General features: G+C 37.0%; 1 pseudogene; it reads right to left on the reverse strand.

Annotated features, from left to right (window-relative positions):
- Positions 1-6562: 6562 nt before the first annotated feature.
- On the reverse strand, positions 6563-27197 carry LOC139006176 (phosphatidylinositol-3-phosphate phosphatase MTMR7 pseudogene; annotated as a pseudogene).
- Between the last annotated feature and the right edge of the window lie 415 nt (positions 27198-27612).

Below are 27612 nucleotides of genomic sequence, written 5' to 3' on the forward strand. Positions count from 1 at the left end.
ACTAAATTATCCAAATAATTGATTTAATTAGACATCTGTTTCTACAGAATAAAGACCCACTATCTTTTACCAACTATTTAAACATTAATTAAAATAGTTTTCTAAAACATTTCTTTTCACACAAAACATTATAGTGAGTTAATCATAATTCTTCCATATATTTACAGAGATAAATTAACATTGCATGGGACATATCTGTAGTAAAAACTAAGTAATTATAATATGTCATGCCCTTCTGATGGTATAAAAATATTTATAGAGAAATAAATATGTAAAAAGTAAGTGAATCAAAGAATGAATAAAAATTTCTAGAAATGGCTTTATTATTTGCCAGAACATATAAAGCTTTGGTTTAACAATTAGTTTTGATAGCAGTTTGTAAATAAAACAGCTTCAAAATGTTGAAAACAGAGCTGCAATAAAAAATTGAAAAGAATGCCAATCAAAACAGAGAATCTGGTTGTTAACAAAGAAATTCCTAAACAACTGTGGTTTTTTTATTTGTTTGTTTATATTTGTTTTATTTTTCAGCGAAACCATCAGAATCCTTTTTTCAAGCTCAATACTTCTCTTTGCACAGGGGACCAAAGTGCTCCAAACAAGAGTGGCATATAGAATACTTTCTTATCAGAAAGTTATATAACTGTTCAGTTTCTTTATTCAACTCATTTAATTTGCGATTCCTAGTATTTGTGCATTTTTTCCTGTAATAACAACCATCAGTTATCCACTTAATATAAAATTCGACCTTGAAATCATGTCTAACTCAATATAATTGAAAATAATTCTCTGCCTATTGGAAATTTCAGCCCAGACAACAATTTCTTCCTATGAAGAGGAATGCAGTTCCCTCAGGCTGGAGCCCTGAGAAGCCTGAGGCTTAAATAGAATGGATATTTTTTTTTTCCTCCTCTTTGTATTGTTTCTTGCTAAAATAGCATACTTGTCAAAGCCATCTAAATGTGTAGATCCAAAGACAGGCAAGAAGGCTTCAGATTGATACATCAGTTCTAGTCCCAGTTCCTCTCTTGGTATGTTTGGTTCAGAGGTATCAAAGCTAACTTGCCTTTTATTGGTATAAACAGGAACAAAGAAATGTGAGGCTTATTGGAAATATAAAAGACTACAAAAATGATGTACATATGTGAAAAGTTTTCTGTCTGCTATTGCCAGAATTCTAGAATTAATTATCCATTTTCATGAATTTGAAATCTATAAACAAAGGGAGAGAAAACTTTGCATATCACTTATCACACACACACACAAAAATGAGGCCTTATTAACATTATGACATCTAGTGGTGGAAGAGAATTGTCACAAAAGCTTTGTTAAAAATGTAGTCTATATTAATCTGACCCTATCTTGGTTTAACATGCATAGCCTATTCCGTTTTCTGCTTCAATGGAGTCCTGCATACATTAAAATATTTAGTGTAGGCCACCAGTGCTTCTCAAAGGGTTATCTGTGGATGGTTTGCGTCACAATAACTGGGGTGCCTGTTTAAAATGCAAATTTAAACCTTCATTGTAAAGGCCAGAAATATCCATGTTTAAAAGGTCCACAGATAATTCAAATATCTATAAATGCTTGAAAATTATATAAATAGGAGAATTACAGAGCACAAAGTATAGCAGTGGGCATAGCAGTATACTACATATCTGTATAGAACCTAAAGTACAGTTCTTACTTACACTCTGAATATCATTTAGCTCGTTTGTGTATGTGTGGGTATGTATATATTTTTTTCATTCATAATCGAGGAAAATAAAGATGATATTTATTGTTATTTCAGTCCTCAAGGATCACACACTCATGTAGGAGTAGGAGAAGGATAAATAGTTAAATTATAATATTTATGTAAACAGTAGATTAACAAAGGAAGGGTGACAGTATCTAGGTGTAACATGACTAAAATTCACTCTGAATGTTATATTTGAACTCAGTTTTGATGACTGATCAGGAGTTTGTGAGATGATGGTACATATCAGGAAGAAAACAACGATAGAAGAGAGAGCAGAAACCTGTCAGCAGGCACTGAGCATCAACTGAACAATACATTTTGAAAATGAACAGAATGTGGTTTGTAAGAGATATGAAGTGAAAAAAAGGGATAAAGCTGCACACTGAAGTATGGTTTGATTTTTCTGCACTACTCTCAGTTCCTCTTACCTGGTAAATTTTTCTCAAAAGCTAAAGAAATCCTTTATTGGTATATATAGATAAAAAGAGATAGATAGATATTTAGATAAATTGATAGACAAGTGATTGATAAATGGTGTGAGTTGAAATCTCAAATACTTAGTTTTGCCCTCAAAACTTTTCTTTGGAAAATCACTGTTATTTATATTGGGAGGTGGCTGGATCTAAAATTTATAGCAAAATTAATATTAGATGTTCATAAGTTACTTATTTTTATTAATTCAGCCAATTTTTGTTTTTAAAAACAGCTTTATTGAGGCTTAATTGATATACAAAACTGCACATGTTTAATTTATACAATTTGATGATTTTGGAGATATGCATACTCTATTGAAATCATCATCACAATCAAGGCAATACACATACTTGTCACCTCAAAAAGTTTTCTCCTGCCGCATTTGATTTTTTTTCTCTTTTTGTGACAACAACACTTTATATAAGAGGATGTGAAGAAAAAGGAACCCTTGTGCACTGCTGGTGGAAATGCAGACTGGTGCAGCCACTGTGGAGAACAGTATGGCGTTTCCTCAAAAAAATTAAAAATGGAACTCCCATTTTACCCAGTGATCCCACTTCTAGGAATTTATCCCAAGAAACCAGAAATACCAATCAGAAAGGACATCTGTACCCCTATGTTCATAATAACACAATTTACAATAGCTAAGGTTTGGAAACAACCTAAGTGCCCATCAGCAGATGAGTGGATTAAAAAGCTGTGAGACATCTACACAATGGAGTACTACACTGCTGTAAAAAAGAAGGAACTCTCTTTACCATTTGCAACAGCATAGATGGACCTGGAGAGCATTATGCTAAGTGAAATAAGCCAGTCAGAGAAAGATAAATATCACATGATCTCATTCATGTGTGGAATATAATGAAGATCATAAACTGATGAACAAAAATAGATACAGGGACAGAGAAGCATTGAACAGATTGTCAAACTTCAGTGGGAAGGCAGGGGAGGATTGAGGGAGGGAGGTAAGAGATCAACCAAAGGACTTGTATGCATGCATATAAGCATAACCAATGGACACAGACACTAGGGGGGTGAGGGCATGTGTTGGGGGGGGGTGGCCGGGGGGAGGTCAATGGGGGTAAAAGGAGACATATGTACTACTATATGTAATACTTTAAACAATAAAGAAAATTGATGAAATACTGTGGCAGACAACATCACCTGCCTAGGTAACAACCTCAGCTGATTCAGTTCTGAGCTGAGAAATATTGACCAAAATTTGCCATCCTATTCAAATATATTTCAGTGAATTTAATTAGGATATTTACAAGCATAGTTTCAGTAGTTGTTAATTTTATCAGAAAAGACCAGCAATCAATTCATGCATCCTTGTTTTCTATTTTACTCTCATTAATATCTAATCATTCTATTTTAATAATTCTCAAGGTAGGCACTGTATACTCAAAATAAAATGATTTTGAAGGTAACAATACATGATTTCTGGTATTTATACTTACGTATATCCTTTATGACTCAATTCATTTTAATAAATATTCATTGAATATCAAGCATTGACCTTGACACGCAAGACAACGAACTAAGAAAAGCTGATTCTTATAAAAAAAACATAAGATCTAGAGAGAAAACAGAAAAATATATAAATGAGCCATTGATAAGTGCTATGGAGAAAGGTAGGAGAAGGAAGATACAGAAGGTGGGGAACACTGTTATATGTGAGGTCAGAAAAACCTCTCTTATAAGGTGACAGTGATGTAAACTTGAAGAAATTGAAGGAGCATGCGAGGCTCTTATCAGAGTAAAAGATTTTCAGGCAGAAGTTACAAGGCAAACTCTCAGAGATGAAAGCCACCCTAAAAAGGCTGATGAATCAAAAAGAGGCCAATGTAATGAGGGCAGAAAAAGTAAAAGGACAGTGGGCATTAGAGAGATTACATGGCTATCCAGAGGCTGCGTGATACAGGACATAACAGGTAACTGGTTTATTTTTCATCCCAATAGTGATAGCTTTTGAGTCCAGATGTGATACTCTGTATCTTACTTTTAAAAATATGGGAAGCCCTAGCTGGTTTGGCTCAGTGGATAGAGCATCGGTCCCAGGTTGGATTCTGGTTAAGGGCACATGCCCAGGTTGTGGGCTCAATCCCCAATGGGGGATTGGGGTATTGGCAGGAGGCAGCTGATCAATGAGTCTCTCTTATCATTGATGTTTTGATCTCTCTCTCCCTCTCCCTTCCTCTCTGAAATCAATAAGCTATATATATAAAAAATAAAAATATGGGGAAAGAAAAGGGGACATCTGTAATACTTCCAACAATAAAGATAAATTCTTAAAAATAACAGTTCCATTGTGTAAAGTATAATTATTAAACCTCAGCTAGGTTCTTGATATGTCTAGAATTCATTAACATATTTCTGTATTCCACTTATTATCTTATTCTCCTTGAAAATTCTTCGACACTCCTTCTTCTCTCCTCCACCCTCCAGCACCTTCTTTATCATATTATTCAGAGTAATAATTTCATTCACTATCATATTTAAGCATTGGGACCGTCTGAGGATAATTTGGGCACACACGTACCCCGACACACTTACTTACCTCTGTGATCACAAATTCTGCCTACTTTTCTGTTATTCTGTTTTAATGGACCAAACTAACAAAAGCCAGACCTCCCAGCAGTGTTCTAATGATGCCCTCACTTTTGGTATACTCAAAAATGTTGCTTCATTAAATTCTTTCTTCTTTCTTTGGCATCAATATTTTCTCTCTTCACTGGATAATTCTCATCATCATGCAATATGAGGAAATTTCTCTCATCCTTAAAAAAATGTGTAACAGTTTTGATTCCACTTCTATTTAAAGACACCACTCTTAAATCTCTGCTTTTCTTCATTGTAAAGCTAAAAGAAATAGTTTCACTGACAACCTTATATTTATTCCCCCCCCCCCCCCGGTTTAGCTTCGAACCCATTCCAAACAAGGGAATTCATCCTACTAATAAATCATGGGGGCTTTGTATAGCAGTGGAGGTCATGAATATTGTCAGATTCTTTATGTAGATCAAAGGTAAAGATGATAAAATTGGGATTTTAACAATGCAAAGAGTCAAGAAGGCCAGATGCTGCTAAAACTCAAGCCTTACCTCTTCAGTGCTCTCTAAGGACTTTGTACTCCCAGTATCTGCATTCCCCCCCCCCCCCCGCCCCGAAAGCCTTTCTCTGAAGAACAGTTACAGAACCCTGAGAGCAGTCCTCATCCAATTGAACAATTCAAAATATATCACCTAAGGAAAAGTTAAAGTGATCATTAAACTTGAAAGATAAACTTCAGCAATTACAAAGATCCTCAGTTAAAAAATATGTCTATTAACTGAAAAAGGTATGTCCTAATGTCTCCTGTTAATAGAAATGTTTATACTACAGGCAGGAAGGAAGATAACATCAAATGTTTTAGAAAACATAATACCAGAAAGTGAAATAGGTTGGAAAATTGAAGAAGAAAACAGGTGTGTGGGAACCAAACTTTCATAGCATGAATGTAGAATGATTTTCAAAATGGGATAATTTCATATATATATATATACATATATATATATATATATATATGTTTAAATATATATATATTTAAATAAAATAAATGGCTAGTTCCTCTTCTTCAACATCTAAAGAAACAAAGAGTTGGACTTTTCTCCCTTTTTCATTGTTATATGTATAATTCTCAATGCCATGTGCCATTTCTTGAGTTATTTCTTATGTTAAATTGCAATGTTCCCTTATTTTGGAAAGTGTTTCATACATGTCCTTTATTCTGGAACTCCAGAGGGACACTTTAGGCCATGAGAAACACAGCTTGTCAGAATCCTCGTCCTTGCCACTGTCTCTGCTGGGTGCACATCCTCCACCACTCGGAGATGGACAGCTTAAATCCTACCCCCCAGACTCCGGACCACTGTTGGCTGAAGGTCTGGATCTGAGCTTTTCAAGTTGTCCTGGGTTAGATTCAGAGTGGAGTCTTTGTCTCCTTGTGAAGGGCTCCTGGTTGGAAATTATTTCATGTACCCTCTGCAGTCCTGGGGAGTGTTGGCTGTGCTATTGTCTGAGGTAGAAAACCCTGAGTGTTTGCTGGTTCACTTGGCTTACTCTTCACTTTAGTGTGATTTCACTGCATTTTTTATTTTTATTTTTGCAGCCTTTCTTCTAGGGCCTCTAGTTCTTCCTCCAGCTGCTGGGTTTCCTCCTTTACCTCCATGAAGGGTCGGTGACTGACTGTCAGGGCTGCAGTCGCTTCTCAAAGAGGTTATACATGCCACTCCTAAACTCATACATGAAGTCACATGGTGTTGTGGGGAGAAGAAGGGTTCCCTGCATCTGACTGTAAAGAGAGGTTCATGTAGTCAGCCAATTCTTCCACAGGTGAGTCCAGAAAGAATATGTTCTTTCTTGAATTTTGAGTTCTCACCTCTCCTTTTGGCTGCTACATAGGAAGTTCTCAGATTGGCAGGATCAATGTGACATTGCATGTGAATCAGAAACCACTCACCGAATTCAAACACACAGGGAAATTGTTCCATTAACTTCCAGACACATTCAATGAATAGTCAATAACTGGAGGGATTTCTTTTGGATCACCATCTGGATTGCCACATCTGTGACTAGACCTATGACCAAAGGAAATCCAGTCTTTTTCAATTAATATCACAAAGCCCTTCAGAGTCTGGTCGTGCTGATCCACAGCTGCACAGACCTGTTGCCACCATCCGAACAGTGAACAAGCACACTCACCTCTTCCTCTGTACAGCCTTGGCAATGGACATTCCTGCATCCATGACGGCCTTAATGTGCTCATGGGGGGAGATTTAAGTTCGCACAGTTCAAGCATTTTCTGCACACTGCTCCTCATGACATTGATGTTCCCTATCTTGATTAATTGGAACTTGATGTTGGAATAATTGTCTACATTCTGGTAGCCCTTCCCTTCAGGATGGTTTGCCATGGAGTTACGTTTTAGCTGAGTGTCAATGATGCAGAGGAAGTCACTTCCTAGACTGGCTTTTCTGGAATCTGCTGAGCCTGGAGTATCTGCTGGTCTTTCAGGCTCAGGGCACTGAAGCTGGACAGGGGCTGGCTGCTCCTGCAGATGGAGGGGTGGTTACATTTATAGTAGGCAAAAAGGGCGGGGAATCACTGCGGTCTGCTCCAGAATATGTAACTCCCCCCTATCGTACTGTGGCCAACCTGGGAACCTACAGTGTGGTAAGGTAAGAGTCACAAACTCTGGAGTCTCTATTCATGTTATTGAGCTGCCAGTAATCATTAGGGAAGCCCATGTGCTTGTATTGTTCAGTGAGATTGAGAAGCATCCAGCCTTGTTCTCCTTCTTCTTTCTCCTGCTTGTGGTTGAATGAAAAGGAATATAACTCCTTATGTTTGGCCTTGCAAAGTGTATGAGAGAGATGCACACATCATGGCAATCTCTCTCCTCTCTCCTACTGTTTGATGAGTTGTAACAGGTGAAAGTTATGGCAAGAAAAAAAATACAGGACACCCAGTGCAGTTGTTGACTGTTTTAATGGTGGAAATCTGGCTGTGAAGATTCCATGCTTCCTTTTTTGTTTTGTTTTGTTTTTAAATCTTCATTGTGGAAAGTATTGCATAGGTCAGTGATGGCGAACCTTTCGAGCTCGGCATGTCAGCATTTTGAAAAACCCTAACTCTGGTGCCGTGTCACATATAGAATATTTTTGATATTTGCAACCATAGTAAAACAAAGACTTATATTTTTGTTATTTATTTTATATATTTAAGCGCCATTTAACAAAGAAAAATCAACCAAAAAAAGTGAGTTCTCATGTCACCTCTGACACACTTGTCATAGGTTCGCTATCACTGGCATAGGTCCTTCTTTTGCCCTCATTAACCTCTTAACCTCTTCTAGCCCTTTCCCTTCCTCCCCCTGCTCCCATGGCCCTCACCACCCCATTGTCCATGTCATAGAAATATGAACAAACTGTTGAACTTCAGAGGGAAGGCAGGGGAGGGTGGGTGGGAAGAGATCAACCAATCAACTATCTTTCTTTTCTTGGGTCTGGTGCATTTTCCACAAATAAACATGAGTAGTCATCGTCAAATGCAAAGTACCTAGGGCTGTTTTTTTAGAAGAAATTTGATATCTCAAGTGGCCACTTTCGACCTTGGGTGTGCAGAGGCGCTCCATGGAGGGCCCACATCTGCAAGGTCCCGGGAGGACACTGCCTCATGCACTTATCTGCAGCTACAGTGTGCAGATCTTAATGGTGACGGTTTACAAATACGTACCCTCAATTCCCTCCTTTATAAGTGTGATAACTCTAGAACTTATTTTCTATTCTATTTTACAAGGTTTCTCTGCAGAGATAGTTCCAACTGCTGAAATCTGGCTTTCAAACTCATGTTTTATTTGCCGCCTTTCTTTAGGCTGTCTTACTTTCTTGCACTTTGCCAATGATTGATAGACATCGCAAATAAATTCTTGTTCTAAAATCCTTGTCTCAGGGTCTGCTTATGGAAAAACACAAAGCTGTATGATATTCTTAGGTTTCAAGCACGAGAGAGAGTAAGCTGGAAAGAGAGAAGTATCCTTAAAATTAAGTTTACTGACATGAGCAGAATTAAAACAAATAAAATGTTACAGAAACATTCATTCATGTCTTGGCAGCTGAAGGGTATATACTGTACAAATTCTTTCCTACATTTTAAGCATATGGTTAACATCAAAAGGGGGTAAGGATTGGATCCCGAGGGAGTCTCCACGTAAGGCCCTGGGAATGGAGGGGGTGGAGGATTATTTGAATTTCTATGATAGGTATGACAAGAATATCTCTGATATGTTCAGTGTAGAAGCAGTCAACTTATTGCACACATTGCTACAGCCAGAGCGAGATATATGAAACACCATGATATTAAACAAAGTCAGAGAAGACTGGGAAAAGTCTTGGCAAAGGTTTAAAACGGGGTGCTTATTATGAGAGTGTAGCCTGACAGCACTGACAGTTCCAGATCTTGTATGGGAAATCTATTTCTTCAGCCTCAGCTGTCATTGCCTGCCAGCGACTTCCCTGCTGCCGTAAACTTTCACTTTTTGTTAGACATCTAGAGTGGCAGGTGAAAAAAAAAAGTGATTTAGATTTTTCAATAAAATAAGGCAAGTTCAAAGCATTGAACTGGCAGCTTTGCTTCTGAAGAAATTTTTGCTGCTAGATTTGGGTACAAAACTGAGCTCATAATAAAACTGGTGGGGTAAAGTCTTGATAAATTATTTCTAAAGGTGTCCAGGACACACACACACACACACACACACACACACACTAAGTGATCTGTGTTACCAATCATTAAATTCATTTTCCATATCTAGAGAAATTAGGTACTAATGCTTGGTCTTTGGTATTTGATGACTATCCTTATACCTCTATGGCAATTTCAATTTAGTTTTAATGTAAAGACACTAAATCATAATCTAAAAGAGGAGGATGGATAATAGCAAATAATAAATATTTACATATTTCTCTTTGGCAATTTCACTAACATAAAAATATAAATAAACTCATACTTGATACTTGATATTATATTTGACTGGAAACGTAAGCTATGTCAATAAAAGTGTGAAAGAAAGAAATCAATATAATGTGTTTATCTTTCAAAATTAAATTATGTAGTAAAAAATAAGCAAACTATACAGAAAGGAATTTATGAATATATAAATCTATAAATATTCTTAAAAATAACTTGAATTAAAATGCCCCCTTGAAAAATTGTCAATTCACAAATTGAATAAGGAATAAAGGAGGTTCAAAGGGAGGTCTGCACATGTTGTATTATAACAAACATGTTAAAATAATTAAAATATTAGCAGGCAACCAAACTGCAAAAGTTTTATGTGAAAATTCAGCAACATTATTAATTATAATTTGTTGAAAAACAACAACAGTATTTATAATATATAAAGAAGTTACTACGGCTTTTAGAAGTTGTATTCTAAATATGTTAAAGAAAACAATAAAACAGTCAAAATGATTTATTGTTCTTATCAAAATGACTACTGCCTACCCTCTCTCTTCCCTCAATCCCTCCATCTTTCCTTCCTTCCTTCCTTCCTTCCTTCCTTCCTTCCTTCCTTCCTTCCTTCCTTCCTATCTGCAACATGTACAGTTCTAAATATTAGGTGATTTCAAGAGGGAGCACTAGTGATCTGTATTTGTTTGGAGTGTCTGTTCACTGACACTAATCAATACCCCATGTGATTTCCTTATAGTAAAATTTCAATACTAGTCCTGTTTATAAGCAGATAGAAACACTGGGTTGCTTTATAAGAACTGCAGTTCTTTCTGGGGAAATCTTAGTTATGTCATGCAGTTGGATGCATAGGCTAATTTAGTATAGTCCAGCTGATTGACAGGAAAATGGGCAGAGATACACTTCCCACTGTATCCACACTACTCAGCACAAAGTTGCACGCTTATGGGCACTCAGCACACCCATTGGATGAATAAATGGATGAATGTGGAAATAAATCCAAATAACTTACTGACTTGATATTCCATCTGGTTATTCAGTACCATGAGTTTGCTCTTTGAAAAAAGCTGAGCACATTTGGAGATATCTCTGCTTTATTTAGTCCCATAATTAATTTGTTTGTCTGTCTCTGTATTTTAGATTATGGCTAAATCTATTTTATCCCACAAAAAAACTGCATTAATAAAACTACCTGAGACCTAATTAATTACCAGGGTTATCAGGACCACTTTCAATCTTGGATTATTCTAGAATACCCAATTCTACAGCCATAGGGACTGTTGGAGATTTGCTGTACCTACCAATAAATTACCTCCTGGGAATTGGTTTTGCCAAAACCTGACAACGTTTATGCATGGGATAGGTTGCCTGTTTGTTTTGTGACTTTTGTGGGTTACAGTTGAAATATTTCTGTAGGATTCTATATCAAAATTGGTGTTGAGTCTTTGTAAACATTTATTCAACATCTATTCTTGCAATGATAAATACATACATATATATATGTATGTATCTCAATGATAGTGGGAAGGACATATAATGAGAATAGAGCCATAGTTGTTTAATAATTATTCACCTTACTAACTTTAGATAAGAAGTTTTCTTACAGACCCTAGGAAACTGGTGGATGAAACAAAACTGTAAAAAAAGTAAGATGCCTCGCTGAATCCATTACTCAGAAAAGAAATACATTTTGAGAACAGACCAAGGACAGGACATGCTTTCATTGGGGTTGCTGTGCCTGGACCCTGACCCCCTCCAGGTTTTGCCTCAGGAATGTTGACCATTCTCTGGTCCCAGGAATGGGCTGAGCTTTCTGTAACACCATGGAAGATTAGCCTCCTTGTTATAGGACTTTTAGCTCCTGAAGGCTAGACAGTAGACTCTCCCCTCCCCTTTCTCTGTTACACTTGTAGCTCACAGCTGCATGCAGCTATCTTCTTTCTCTTTGTATATAATCAGCCAACTGGCTGGAGGGGTGGGACGGAGCATAATTTCCAGGGGAACCAATGCTCTCCCCATACCACCAGCATTTATTGAATAAATGCTCATATATGATCCAACCCCGTCTCTGCTTAATTTGGCTCAAGTGGTGACAGGCAGCCACAGACCCATTGTGTCCAGTTTCATCAACACCACTTTTCAAACAACAGCACAAAGTATCCACTCTCAGGAAATAATCAGGCTCTAAAATGAACTTAGTTATGTGTTATTAACAAATTATTTTTAAAAATGGAAATAAATACCTTCTCACTCAATTTATTATGTAAAATATTTCATAACGAGTCAGTCAAGAAATGAAAAATATAAAAAAATGCATCTTTCAAAGAAGATGCTTATAATACAACTTGAGCAAGTAAACTGTTTTTGTTTAACTTAAATATGCAGAACTAAAGCAAGAAACATCTATTTAAAACTATTTCCATAAACTCTGAATATGATAGATCTGTATTGTTAAATATTACTCAAGCAATTTTTAATTGACAAAACATGTTAAACATCACAGAGCAGTGTGCATTCATGCACTTTGCATCTGTCAGAGCTTCTTACAACTAATGCCTCTTAAATAATATGCTCTCTTCTTTTGTATTGCCCTGTTCTTTATTTCTGTGTCAGGTGCCAATATTGTTTTGTTTTGTGTTTTTTATTTTGTTTTGTTTTTGTTTTCTTTTCATGGGAAATGGGTAAATATAAGCTTGACAACTATAAAGGAAGTGATTCTATAAGTATCTTTTTTTTAAAATACACTTTACCGATTTTTTACAAAGAGGAAGGGAGAGGGATAGAAAGTTAGAAACATCGATGAGAGAGAAACATCGATCAGCTGCCTCCTGCACAACCCCCACTGGGGACATGCCTGCAACCAAGGTACATGCCCTTGGCCGGAATCAAACCCAGGACCTTCCAGTCCGCAGACTGATGCTCTATCCACTGATCCAAACTGGCCAGGGCAATAAGTATCTTTTTTACATAATGATCCAATAATTGACAGCTATTTGAGTTGAGAAGAAATCATTAATTTTATATAAGTACTTAGTTGCTTATGTTGAATCCAAGTAAAGATTTCTTTAAAAATTTTGTTTTATTGCTTAAAGTATTACAAAGAGTATTACATATGTCTCCTTTTTTTTCCCCCTTGACCTTCCCCTAGCCTCCTCCACCCCGCAGTGTCTTGTGTCCATTGGTTATGCTTATATGCATGCATACAAGTTCTTCGGTTGATCTCTTCCAAATAAGGATTTAAGTAACATGCACACAGACCATGACTGAAACCTGCATCACCCCACACATAAGAAAAACTTGGGAAAACTCTGGGCTTTTCATTAATTTTATTTCATTAACTTGTAGCACAAGCAGTTAAAGTGTTGTCTTTATGTCCTGTGGATTATAGGATTCATTTAGTAGAACTCCAGATAAATTATCAATATTTCCATCCTATCTAATAAAGAAGGAATATGCAAATTGACAGTCACTCCGAGACAAATATGGCAGCTCCCACAGTGAATAAGGAGGGAATATGCAAATCGATGAGGCAAAGATAGTGGCAGCAGAGCCAGGACACTTGCATCATTGCCATGGCAACAACGCAGGCATTCCGCCCCACCCCGGCCACTGCAGGCCTCTGGGCAGTGAGCATGTGCAGGTGTGGAGTGGCTGGGGTGGGGCGGGACACCTGCTATGAGTGGGGGGTGGATGGAGCTAAAGGAGGAAGGTGGCTCCAGCCGGAGTGAAGGGAGAAGGCGGTGGCCAGAGCGAAGGCCTGGGTCCTGGGTGCTGGAGGGAAGCCGGGGCGGGCAGCCAGTGGAAGGAAGGCCTATTCTTACACAAAGATTCGTGCATCGGGCCTCTAGTTAATTAATAATAAACAACCCCCCCCCGAAACCGGTTTGGCTCAGTGGATAGAGCGTTGGCCTGTGGACTGAAAGGTCCCAGGTTCGATTCCGGTCAAGGGCATGTACCTTGATTGCGGACACATCCCCAGTGGGAGATGTGCAGGAGGCAGCTGATCGATGTTTCTCTCTCATCAATGTTTCTAACTCTCTATCCCTCTCCCTTCCTCTCTGTAAGAAATCAATAAAATATATTTTTTAAAAAATAATAAACAAACCTGTGAATCAGCAAAACTTTCCTTGTTGTCTTTTCCAGTTTGGCCTCTATGTCACAAGATCCTTTTATCCTACACACAAATAACTTTTAACATAGTCAAATTGAATTAAATAAAATAATTTAAGCAGAATTGAAGTCTTGATGAGAGGAACCATCACTTAATGACATTCTAGATATACCACCCTGCCCAAAGGGTGTTCATTTCCCCAGCTCAGAAATGTTTTGCTGACATCAACAGCATAAGATACTTTGTACCTCTTGTTCCTGAATTTTTTAATTTGCCAGCCTTTCTTTCATCACTAGTGTGTTGTGGTATTTTTTTTCTAAGTCACTTTACTTATTTCAAAACTAGAGGCCTGGTGCATGAAATCTGTGCACTCGGGGGTCCCTCAGCCTAGCCTGACCCTCTCGCAGTGCAAGAGCCCTCAGGGGATGTCTGACTGATGGCTTAGGCCTGCTCCCTGGCAGTTGGACATCCTCAGTGCTGCCGCGGAGGCAGGAGAGCCATATGCATCTTGGAACAACAGTTGCTACATGAACACATATGGACTTCTTTCCTTGTAGTTTTCACCTGCCTTGTTTGCATATTGGAATTAATTGTTCCTTGTTAACCTAGCTAGCAAGCCTTCATTTGCATGAAAGAATCACATTTTGTGTGTTTTTTTGTTGTTTTTTGTTTTTTGCCTTTACAATCCCCTTCTTTATTTGTTCCTTCCAGAGCTCAGTTTGGAAAGTCACCTGAAAATGCATCTCTCAGATTGCAATTTTTTGCTCAAATAAGACACCTTTTTTTTTATTGCAACATGCACCTCTTTGGTTAATATTAAAATTGATTTGAAAACTAAATATTAGTTTTCTCATCTTTCAAAGTAAAACTGTTATTTTAACTGAGTTCTGAAACTGAAGTTCAGATCACTCGGGCGTTTTATGGATCTTCTCTTTATATTACAAGAGAAAGAAAAGTGAAGGATTTGATTTGATCATTCCAAATTTTTTCTTTCATTGACATTGAATATAGATGATTCCACTATGCTGTTATCTCTATAATCCTATGTAGTGGAAATAGCCTTAAGAGGAATAAAATAGCATATTTTATAATAGCCTAACAAGTACTCTTTTTTCTTTTTTAAAAATGTATTTAATGATTTTAGAGAGACACCAATTTGTTGTCCCACTTATTGATGCATTTATTGCTTGATTCATTAATGTGCCCTGATTGGGATCAAACCCACAACCTTGGCATGTCTAGACGAAACTCTAACCAACTGAGCTACCTAGCCTGGACAACAAATACTTTTTTTCACAAAAACATTAATATTCAGCAAAATCAGTAGTATATCTAAGAAAAACTAAGACCCATAATAATAAAGTTAAGTTTGATTAAACCTGCTTTGAAATATTCTACACTTTTGAAAAGCAATGTGTATTATAGCATTATACAGGATGTGACAAAAGTAGACTTACAATTGTTTGTATAGAAAACAATATAATAAGCAATAAATAACACAATACAAGTATAAACTATTCCCTGTAGTCACAACTGTAAACCTACTTTTGCCATACCCTGTATTCCAGATGTAGTATATCCTTGTGCTATGGGCAGTTAGACATGAGCAGAGCAAGGACCATGGATCAGGTACAGAAATTCACAAGGGTAGAAAGTCTCAGATGCCTAGTAAGGGGCAAAACTGTGAAAATAAGAACCTCACCCTCAGGGTGACCTTTTCTCTCTTTGCATATCACTGTTCATGCGGTTTGGATCCCTGATCTTTCATATTGCTAGTCATGCGGTTTAGACACCACCCACCCCCAACCTTTTCCTCCCTAAAGATAACATTTAGGCCTCCATTTATTTCAGCTTCAGGCCCAGAAAAGCAGCAAAACCAGACAAGGGATGCCATGACTGCCTCAAGAACAGCTACATTGACTAATGATCTCTGCCCTGGCACCCACCAATCAGTGGAGACCACCATCCTGAAGGAGCACACAGGCAAAGCTGATGGATGTTCTATTAAGACCCTCCCCTTAGACCTCCTCTAAGATTCCCATCTGCAAGAGAGAGACAAATATGCTCAGGATGAAGGACCCAGTGTCCACTCTCCCCCAGGGGAGCACACCGTGCCGTTCACTTCTCCCTTCTTTTCTTTAAGGGACCCCAAGAAACTTGCAAACAGGGGAGCAGTGGGCAGAGGCAGCTCATCCAGGCTAACCCCCTGGGCCTGTCTCCAAGGCCGCCTTTTCTCTGACTTCTCAGTGAGTCAAAGCAACCCAGCCTAGTCTTTGCTGCTGCTTCTCTGCCCTTCCTTGTTTCACTGTCTTGAGTATATTTTTGCTGTGGCCGGTACATTCCTACTTACTTTGCTACACTTTGTCTCTTGATTGAAATCTTTCCTCCAAGAAGATAAGAACCAAGGTCCATGGTCTCCCTGGTAACACTTGCATGACCGAAATATCAAAAATCGACTTCACTATGAGGTGAAATTATCAGTGGTGGACAATGGTGGTAGGGGCAGAGGAACTCTGGCCAGAGACACTACTCTGTGCCCCCAGTTCTTGTCTTGCTGGTAGGAATGAATTCAAACAAGAGAATGCAAATAATAGCAGGCGAGGATTTATTTGTAGAAAAGCAATACATTCAAGAAAGGACTGAGCGGGCAAGTCAGCTGAGACTAAGTGCCCCAATATTTGGGAGTTTAGAGGATTTATACCCTTAGGCTGGAATGCCCCTAGGCAAGGAGCCAGTCATCTCCTTCCTCAGGTCTCAAAAAAATGTGTCTTTAAGCTACAAAGTTCCTTGTCGAGGTGCTACCAGCGGTTATCAATCTGTGGGTCGCGCCGCCTTTGGGGGTCGAACGACCCTTTCACAGAGGTCACCTAAGACCATCGGAAAACACATATATAATTACATATTGTTTTTTGTGATTAATCACTATGCTTTAATTATGTTCAATTTGTAACAATGAAAATACATCCTGCATATCAGATATTTACATTACAATTCAGAACAGTAGCAAAATTACAGTTATGAAGTAGCAACAAAAATAATTTTATGGTTGGGGGTCACCACAACATGAGGAACTGTATTAAAGGGTCGCGGCATTAGGAAGGTTGAGAACCACTGTGCTAAGCCATCATTTAGACCACATCCTGGAGGGCTCTGTCATATCTTTCCATCTGCCTGCTCTAACAAAATAACCATTCTTTCCACTTGGTTTTCCAAGCTAGAGAAAAACTTAGGATGGGATATATTATTAGGATACATGTTAAACCATGGAAACATTGAACAGTCATACATCATGGATTTAAAAGCCCAGGGAGAGCTTCGGAAGCTTGGCCATGGAGGAGAGAGAAGGGCGACGTGAGCTTCAGCACTGTGGCTGCTCTGAGGAGGGGAAACTATCAGGCAGGATAGCTTCCCATCTAGTAAAATGACAGCGGCTCTCCATGTTCAGCTGACACCCCCTCTTAGCTACTCTCATTTCATTCCCTCTTCTGCCTGTCATTTGTTCATACACATTTCACTTTACACACGTGTAATACAAATGTACGGGAGCCATCTCAAGGCCGGTTCCAGCATTGCGTGACATTTAAAAGAATCATAAATTCTATGTTAAACCTTTGAAAAGTAATTTTAGTAGTTTAATGTAGATTTCTTCCAGGAAATGAATAAGGCAGCATAGCGTTAAAAAAAAAAAAGAAAGAAAGAAAAGTAAAAAAGGAAAAAGTTCCTAATCTTTTCTGTACACATATCTCTCTTCACTGTTGTATTTTTTCTAACAGTTGTTTACTCACTCAGCTTCCTTTTCCTTTTTCTCCTTTATATATTCTACTTTCACAATTCTCCTTTTTTGAACCCTTTTTTTTCTCCTTACCCTTCTCAAGAATTGACAGGTGGTGTGTTCCATCAATAGCCGGTTTAGTGAATGCTAATTGTTTTGCCAGAAAAGAAAACAGTTCTTCCTCTTTAGACATTGTAAGAAAGGATGGATCACAAATATTTATAACATGTTTTGTTTCCCTGTAACATTTCCCTGTGACAGTGCTGGCAGACATCCAAGAAATGGGCTGCACTGATTACTCTTGAGGTCTAGTGCCCCTTCCAATCCACAAAGCAATACATACTGATTTCATAGAGGAAGGGAGAGGGAGAGAGAGATAGAAACATCAATGATGAGAGAAATCATTGATTAGCTGCCTCCTGCACATCCCCAACTGGGGATCGAGCCCACAACCCAGGCATGTGCCCTTGAATGTAATTGAACCTGGGACCCTTCGGTCAGCAGTCCGATGCTATATCCGCTGAGCCAAACCAGCTAGGGCCAGAGCAATACTTTTATTTTTTTAAAACTCACAAAATGTTTATTAGCATAAATAAAGTACTTTTACTTGAAGTTGTAACTGAAAGTAAATGATAAAATATGCACTTGCTTGTTTTTTCTAGCTTTATTGAGATATAATTGACATATAAGGTTATTTCAGTTTAAAGTAAAATGTGATCACTTGATAAACATATATATTGCAAATGGTTATTAACACATCCTTTACCTTACATAATTATCATTTTGTTGTTGTGGCATATTGGTCAAAGGGTACAGATTTCCAGTTGTAAGATGAATAATTCCAGGGATCTAATGTACAGCATGGTGACTATAGTTAACAATATTTCAATATTTCTTCCTTCTCTAGTTGGCATGGGCCTACTTTTTATCTACTTTTTTAATGTCTCTGAACACCATGTTCTGATTGTTCTGATTGTCCTCTATTTGTTTTGTTTTGTTTCCATCAGAAACTACGTTGTTAGGAGATTTGGAGAAGCCCTAGAAAAAACAATTTGCCAATTGTTCAGACCTCCTTGTCTGAATTTCTAGTCAGTACATGAAGCAGTTCTGTGATATGAAGCAGTGCTGCAAATTTACTCACACATAGAGCTGAGAACTTAAAGTGTGGTTCTATATCTTACATAGGGAAAACTGCCTCCTGGGGGCTCAAACAGAGTGCAGTATAAGAAGTCCTTGCATAACCCTGATATCCTAATTTCCAGTATCTAAGTGGTCATTCCATCATCTGATTGTTTGTTGTGTGTTTTTTGCTTTCTTTTTCTTTTTCACAGAGCAGCTGTGAGAAGCAACTTTTCACATTCTACAAAATTAGCTTAACCAGTAACATGGATTCAGTTGGCTTATCCTGTTCCTGGAAATTTTTAGATATTTTTTTTTCCTCTCTAAGCTTTTGAAAATTTTTTCTACTGACTTGCTATAGTGTATAATTACTCAAAATTTAACCCACCAAATTTTATAGACTATCACAATATCCCCCTAGCCTGAATACATATGCAAATGCTTCTTCTACTCTTGTAAGTAAATAATTTATGTCCCAGACATATAAACAGAACAGATAATCAAGTTGCCATATGGTTTTCTAAGGCAGTCATAGGTACCAGCATTAAAATATGGATCTTTGATGCTGTGATTCAATGAATAGTTTCTGTCATACCCTTAACATTTCTATCTACCTTCCATCAGTTCTCAGTCTTTTAAAAATTGTTGCTGCTATACAATTTAGTAGCATGTTCAAATTATAGCAGAGCAATCAACAAAGGTATTTATTTGTACTTTGTTCCTGTTTTATCCACCCTCATTGTTTTCTTGCCTTAACTATCAACCAATCCATTTCCTGATATTTGTGTTTCCTTGTTTTAAAAAGGTTTTTTAAAAAGTTTTTATGATGACAAAAGCCCTTCATGGCATTTGATTTTTTAAAACTACGTTTTTTTATTATGCTTAGACAAGGTTTGCTTGTAGAACCTTAGAGAGAAACTGTTTCACTAATTACACCTCAGGAGGCTAGACCACAGGTACTAGGCTCTGAGCCTCTAAAAAGATTTCTGTGCCCACACAGGAGACAGAAGATACAGGGTCATGTTCTTCAAGGTGTATGAAATTCTTTTTTTTTAATATATATATTTATTGATTTCAGAGAGGAAGGGAGAGGAAGAGAGAGATAGAAACATCAATGATGAGAGGGAATCATTGATTGGCTGCCTCCAACACGTTGGACTGAGCCTGCAACCCAGGCATGTGCCCTTGACCGGAATCAAACCTGGGACCCTTCGGTCCACAGGCTGATACTCTATCCACTGAGTCAGCCCAGCCAGGCATGAAATTCTTATCAGAGTATTATGGACCAAAGATGAGAAGGATCTTACTAAGTATTCTTATGGGGGTAAGAACCCGGCTTCCTTTGCATGATCTTGGGGACCCTACTCACAATGAAGATGGATTTTCTTCTAACTCAGAACAGTGGAAGTTCTGTGGTAGATTGATTTCATCTAGAGACAGTTTTAATATGTGACATGTCTTATATAACTAATTTAGTAGAGTAAGTGCTGGAGGCTAATTCCCAGCATGTCATAAATGCAAGAAGTTCATCAAAAGGTTGATGGAACTTGGGCTTCAGCAGGGCTGAAGATCTACATGTTGTTGCCTGCTGCCAGACAGCTGAGGGCAGTTCCCCCAACCTGATAATCTTTTACTGTTTACCAAACCTTACCTTAGATATGTATATCTGCTTTGCTAGAGGGTAAAATATGTGAATAAAAAGCTAGGTGTCCAGAGATTCGGAGAGCTTAGTCACACTAAGTTTCCGTCTGGCTTTCCTCCATGCCTTCCACATTCATATTTCTTCTTTAGCCTCTTCATTAATTTATGCACCGCCCCTTTTCCAGATTCCTTGAACCCTAGCAGCTGCAGGGAAAGATAAGACTGGCAAATAAGATACTTAACCACCAAATGAACATCTTTTATAAATCTTTCCTGTTCTTGGTAAAGGCTTTCCATATGCTTTTTGTGCTCTTTGGAACAAGAGTTCACAACCAGTACTGTATTTCCAAATTCGCTTTTATTTCTGTCTATGGTAACAACACAATCACCAACCACAGTACCTTAAAGGCTAATTAACATATTAAGATTTTGGACTATTATCCTGGCTGGTTGGGTCAGTTGGTTGAGCATCATCCCATGCACCAAGAGGTCATTGGTTTGGTTCCTGGTCAGGACACATGCCTGGATTGTGGGCTAAATCCCCAGTGGGGGTATGTGTAGGAGGCAACCTATTGTTGTTTCTCTCTCATCAATGTTTCTCTATTCCTCTCCCTTCCTCTCTATCTAAAGTCACATTTAAACACACACACACACACACACACACACACACACACACACACACAAACATTTTGGAGCCTCCATATTATACATGCTAGAACAAAAATAAAAAATAATTTCCAACTGCAAAATTTGATATGTAAATCTAACTAGTATCTAATTAAGAAAGGGATTCTTGCATATGTATCATTGTAAAATAAAAAGGAATTCAAAATTTGAGACATATTATAATATTTAAATTTTATGCAGAAAAATTATAACTGTTTTCATCTATTGATTAGATTGTGGGTGATGTTTATTTGTTTTCTCATATTTTCTTTGATTCTTTCCCATGAAGAGAGAAAGTGATGGTTACTCTGATGCAAACATTTTGGTACACAATGCAAATATTTCTCATTGAAAATATAATATACTGGGATCCAGATTCTATTGATCAGTCTCATGTTCCTACTGGACCTTAATCTTTCCACCTCTGATAAGTAGTTCCAGTCTCTTGGTTCTTGACTAAATCAAGTTACTGAGCCTGAGATGCAAGAACTCAAACATCAATTTTAGTAAGATCAAAAGATTACGCATACCCCATGAAGCCAATGGGAAGACAGATGGCATGCCATACTTGTGTAACATGCCAACTTTACTAGGTAGTGTTGAAAGCAAAATCTCTCTGTGTTCCATTTTAAAAGCAAATATTAAGGAGATCAGAGACAGACAACATAATTGAGTAAGGAATATCTATGTATTTTATGGTTTATGCACATTTGTTCTCAGATCATTTGAAAAGTGTATATAATTTATATAATTTATTTATTTTCAATGATCACTCTTTTCTCCAACACTGAATTAAATGAAGAGACATACAATGGAATACCAATGACGTGGACTGAATAAGCAATTTCTAGATTGACCTCCAGTAATATTTGTCTTTGTACTCTAAGCATACATTTCACTCTCAATGTATCTTTCCAAGTAAGAATTGTGGTTTATACAGTATTACTAATTAAAATATATATTTATATTTCTTAAAATGAATTTTCGATGATAAAAATGAAAAAAGTTCTTCAGAATAGTTCTCTAATATTCCGAAAGCTTTTTTATACTAAAAATAACTTTTGCACAAGTGTAAGTAAATATATACACTATACAAATATGTAATAGAAAATTATCTTAAATATTTCACACCATTAATATTATGTAATATCAACAATGCTTTGGGGCTTATTTGTTTTCTTCCAGCAATAAGATCTGCCTCTAACTATGTATTACTTTTAAAAATGTCTCAGTAATAATATTATATTCCAGGCTTTCATTATAATTGATTCAACTTTGAATGATTATTAAAAATTTATTTATATAGATTAAAATATAAAAACATAAGTTAGCCGAAACCGGTTTGGCTCGGTGGATAGAGCATCAGCCTGCGGACTGAAGGGTCCCAGGTTCGATTCTGGTCAGGGGCATATACCCGGGTTGCGGGCACATCCCCAGTGGGAGATGTGCAGGAGGCAGCTGGTCGATGTTTCTAACCCTCTATCTCTCTCCCTTCCTCTCTGTGAAAAATCAATAAAATATATTTTAAAAAAAATAAAAAAAATAAAAAAAATAAAAATAAAAACATAAGTTAGCACAATTTGCCAAAATAATAACTGTCTTACTCGTTGGGCCACTATGCTTTATAAATCACATGAAAATATTGATTGTTTTACCTACTATTTGACAATCAGTTGTCAGAATAGATACCACAGAAAGAGAAATAAAATAGCTCACCATTAAATCCAATTACTAGCTTCCATACTTTCTCTTTTAGCTATTTGTGCATAATCATCACTTCTTTTATGCATTTGTTCCAATTCATTGAAATCTGTAATGTACATGAAAATCTGTTCATTATTTATATTTTGATTACAAATATAAGCTGCCAGAGGGTCAGTAACAACTTTATACTATTTAGACAAAAGAGGGTGCTTTCCAAAAGAGTGACCTCAGTCTTCTGGGTTATAGAAGGCCATGCTTGTGCAGTGTATATAAAGATTATTGTGGCCTTGCTCTTGTCCTTGGACACCCTGATTAAGATTTTCATGCCCAGAGTAGCCTTGGTCAGTTATAGTAATTACATTATTATTTATCTTATTATATAAAAATTAGTCAATAATACAATTATTACATTGCAAAAGTGAAATTTTAACTAATGGAAAATCCATTAGCTTAGGTGATAGATTCATAATCTTGGATGAATTTTGGAATTCCCTGAGAGTTTTGGAAAATACCCAAGACCCAACCCTGCCAGAAATAAGTTTTGACCTGTTGTTTAAATTAATTGGTTAAGGTGATGCTTGTGTAAACCAGGTGCAAAATTATTACCAAAAATATGAGGGGGCAACTGTGAATACAAAAATTATTTCATATTTCAATTTTGTGAGATCTTTTTTTATCATGTATTCATCCATGTAGTAGCTACCTATCAACTACTTGATATCCTGGCAAAAAAACAACAACTCATCATTCACTAAATCTAATTTATATAACTGTCAAGAACTCAGTTCCTTCATCCTGCTCCACTATGCCAACTGTTGGGTCTGAGCCCCTCTGCCAGGGCTGGACCTTCAAGGACACCAGATAGTCGACAGAGAAGATATGAGAAGTTGTGGGAATCCTTATTGTAGAAGCTAGTGGCCCTGTAGCCATTGCTAACAAGGAGCCACTAGACGAAAAGTTCTTCAAAGAAAAGTCCCATGCAGTAGGTAGGTACACGTTGGCTAGGTAACAAAACATCTTTCCCACACAGTGGTAGTAGCCTCTGTACCCACAGCAGCAGCCTGCTGCTCAGTAATGCATCTTCCCCATAATACAGCCCCCATACTGGTTGGTCAGTAGTCTTCCACTAAGCAGTCTAGCCTTACATAAGAGCAGCCTCAACAAGTAGCCGCAAGCTGCCAGAGGGTCAGTAACAACTTTATACTATTTAGACAAAAGAGGGTGCCTTCCAAAAGAGTGACCGCAGTCTTCTGGGTTATAAAGATTATTGTGGCCTTGCTCTTGTCCTTGGACACCATGATTAAGATTCTCATGCTCAGAGTAGCCTTGAACATCTGGCATACTCTGAACAAGGCCTTTATACTCTAATTGGCCTTGAGCATCTGGTATAATCTGGATAGGGTCCGCACAATAATAGACCCAAATATTTGATTTAAAATATACCTTATGTTTAATTTTATGTATTTTGCTTATCTTCTTGTAAAATACAATATATAAGTTAACAAAAGGTTTTAAGTAATAAATAAAAAGATAGAAAAATATGAAAGCTATGTTTATTTGAATCAATAATTAAAGAAGGGCACATTGAAGCAAACTAGCATATATTCTTAAGGAATAATACTTGATGTCCTCAAAGATTCAGGGCTCATAAAAGAATCATGATAGTAAAAATTAGGACAACTATTTTTTTCAATAAACAATCAATTATCTAAAATTCTGTGTATTTTTCATTTAAAATTTTTAACAGAATTTAGGAAAAAAATCCTAAAATCATGATATGAAAAAGAATAAAATAAAACAAATGCTATAGACAAACATGTTGGTAAAACTATTGTTTATGATATCTAAGAGTTTGGAATCAAAGTCAAAGTTCAATGACAAAATAACAAATAAACATTGGTATATTTATTCAAAGCATTATGATGTGGCTGTTAACCAGTAATCTTAATAATAAGTGCTTATGTGGTAATCTTAAAGATAAAACTAGAGATAGATTATTTATGTATAATTGGATAACAAGTATGTAAAGACATAAAAACTATGCTACAGGAAACAAAAAAATACATTTAAAATTGTTTTATAAAATATTGTACCTGGATAATAACACCAATCCTTGTTCATTGTCCATTCTGACTTTAGATTTGTTAAGATTTGTAGATTTGTTAAATATTCATGTTTGTCTTTATAATGAGAATAAAAACTAAAAAGTAACTTTATTATTGTCTCAAACAAATGAAGATGAATGTGAAGATGCATCTCCTTAGAGATCTTAATTCTCCATAACTGCTAATTCTTTTGAGACTTTTGCAATGTCAATGATACTCCTCAAAGATGACATAAGATGATTACAGGAACTAGTGAATAAAGCTGCAATTCAAAAAAAGGATTGAACGCTTCTTAAAATATAACCCATAAAAATATGACTATATAATTTATCATCCATTTCATTTGCTTAGAGTGAAATTGGTACTAGTAATAATGATTCTGGAATGAAGGTTTAGACTGGGACTCTGAGGCAAGCCAAGATGATTGTTCACCTTATATTTGAACCCAAATAATCACAGAAACATCAAAACAGAAACAATAAACATGCTGTTAGTTGTATTTTATTTGATGCTTTGTTCATTTTCAACCATGATATGTCTGTTTAATTATTAAACCAATACCATAATAAAAAGTATTTTCTCAATGAATATAGTAAATTTTTTTTTAATCCACAATGAAGGCTTTTTTTATGTGTGTAAAATCTTGGTGGCTCTTTTTATTATATTATTTTGTCATTTTGCTTTGTTTACCAGGTACACTTGATCATACTTAGCACCATTAAGTCATGACTTTATTTGTACACAATGCTACACCTTTTTGTAACTTAGATATTTCTGAAAATTTCTATAAGAACAAAAAGGACACTTTCATATTTAATCAAAGGTGCAAAATATTGAAATACTTGGAAATGTTCTTAAGGATGTATTATATCTGAGAAGGTAGACAAAAAAGCTGTATAATTCTGACCTTGCCTTGGGTTGTTAAAACTGAACATTTAACTTTCACAGCAAAAGCATCAAGCAGGATACCAATTTAACAAGTGTTATTGCCACTGCTTTTCTCAGGAATAGAAATACAATGAATGAAAAACTTAACTCACATTGTTTTTCAATAAATTTTAGCTTTCTTGTAAAATGTGTTCTCTAGGGGCATCTTAGTTTAAATTATAATAGTTTGACTGCTGACTGTTACTGCAGCAACTTTTAAAACTGTATGTGTTGCTATAAATTGCCTATGAGTCAGATTCATTGCAAGGTGAGGAAGGGCATTCTGAACGCCCTATCTATTTTTCTCATCTAATCCAAACCTAAAATAAAATAAGCACTCATGCATTTTACGTGCTGCATCTAGCCTAAAAAAAGCATGACTTCTTTCAAGAAACAAAGTAAAAGCAACAGAAAAACATGTTTCTATAAAAAAAACCCACAAAGTTTTTAAAATTAGCTAGTATTTGATATAACCTTGTGAAGTGTTCTGATTAGCATTGACCTTTCTTTTCACATGGAAAATTGTGCTAGCCAGGTAGGAAATGAAGTCTCAAAGGTAAAGTAACAGGTCAGTAAAGTCAAGCATTTAATCAGATAATGGAAGCCTATGTCATTAATAAGTGTGTCATTTGCTTCAATAAAGGCATCACTTCAAGAAATCAAATCAGTCTTTTAATATCCTGCACATAACGTCCACTATTACACCCACCAACTCTTCCTTGCTCTCTGCTCCCTCTCATTTCTTCTCTCTTATAACACTAATGTCTATATCCCTCATTTTGACTTTAAGTAGAAAACTCTATTATATGCCATGTATATACTTTACATATGGTTACCTTGCTGAGCCAGATTATAAATCTCTTTAGAACTCAAAAAGTTCTTATTGTCAAGTTTCAAGAAAGCAGCAATTTTTAAGTTACCTAATAGCATCATTATCACCAAATGTAGCTAAGTGGCCATGATGAACAACAAAAAACTTAGGAAGTGGTATGAAATAATATAATATACTCCTTAAATAAATAAAAATTATATAAATACTAGAGGCTTAGTGCACAAAACCCATGCACTGGTAGGGTCCCTAGCTGCTGCTGGCTGCCGGCTGGGTACTCTCTTTCTTCCCCTGGCCGCCTGCCCCCCTGCCACTGCTGCTGGTTGCCACCTGCAGGGCCTGATTGCCCCACCAGTTGCCCCACTGCCGCCCAGCTCCCAGGCACTGAGGGAGCCGGGCAGTAGCCCCTACCCCCCCCCACCACTTGTCACCCTGCAATCAGATTGGTGGGGCATTGGGGCCCTGCCCAGCTCTCTCAGTGCCTGAGATCCCAGCGGCAGTGGCAGGGTAATTGGATTGGCGGGACAATCAGCACTGCTCAGTGACCAGTGGCTCGCACCCACCTTGGCCTGGAGCTGCCCACTCACCTGCTCCACCATCCCGTCCTAGTCCCACTCTCTTTGGGGCCCATCGGGACCTGCAGTGCCTCCACTGTTGCCCGCTGCCAGTGCCACATCTCTAACACCCGCCATGTTTGGTGCCTCCCCGTGGTGGTCAGCGCACGTCATAGCGAGCAGTTGAACTCCCAGCAGAACTCCAGGTCAAGGGGACAATTTGCATATTAGGCTTTTATTATATAGGATAATAATATGCATCAATTGGTTATTAAGCCTGGTAGTTGTTTAAATAAATATTAAGGAGTGAATGGATAAAATGAAAATAATGGAACTATCACTTTTATCATTATTGGATTTGAACAACAAAAATGAGCAAAACACAAACGAGTAGAGGGATATTTAGGATTCCACATGCATTTTTTAAAATTTAACAGGATGTAGTACAGTATCTCATATA

This window comes from Myotis yumanensis, unplaced genomic scaffold (genome assembly GCF_028538775.1).
Source record: "Myotis yumanensis isolate MYYU_CA2020_CCGP unplaced genomic scaffold, mMyoYum1.0.hap1 SCAF_3, whole genome shotgun sequence".
Classification (NCBI taxonomy): domain Eukaryota; kingdom Metazoa; phylum Chordata; class Mammalia; order Chiroptera; family Vespertilionidae; genus Myotis; species Myotis yumanensis.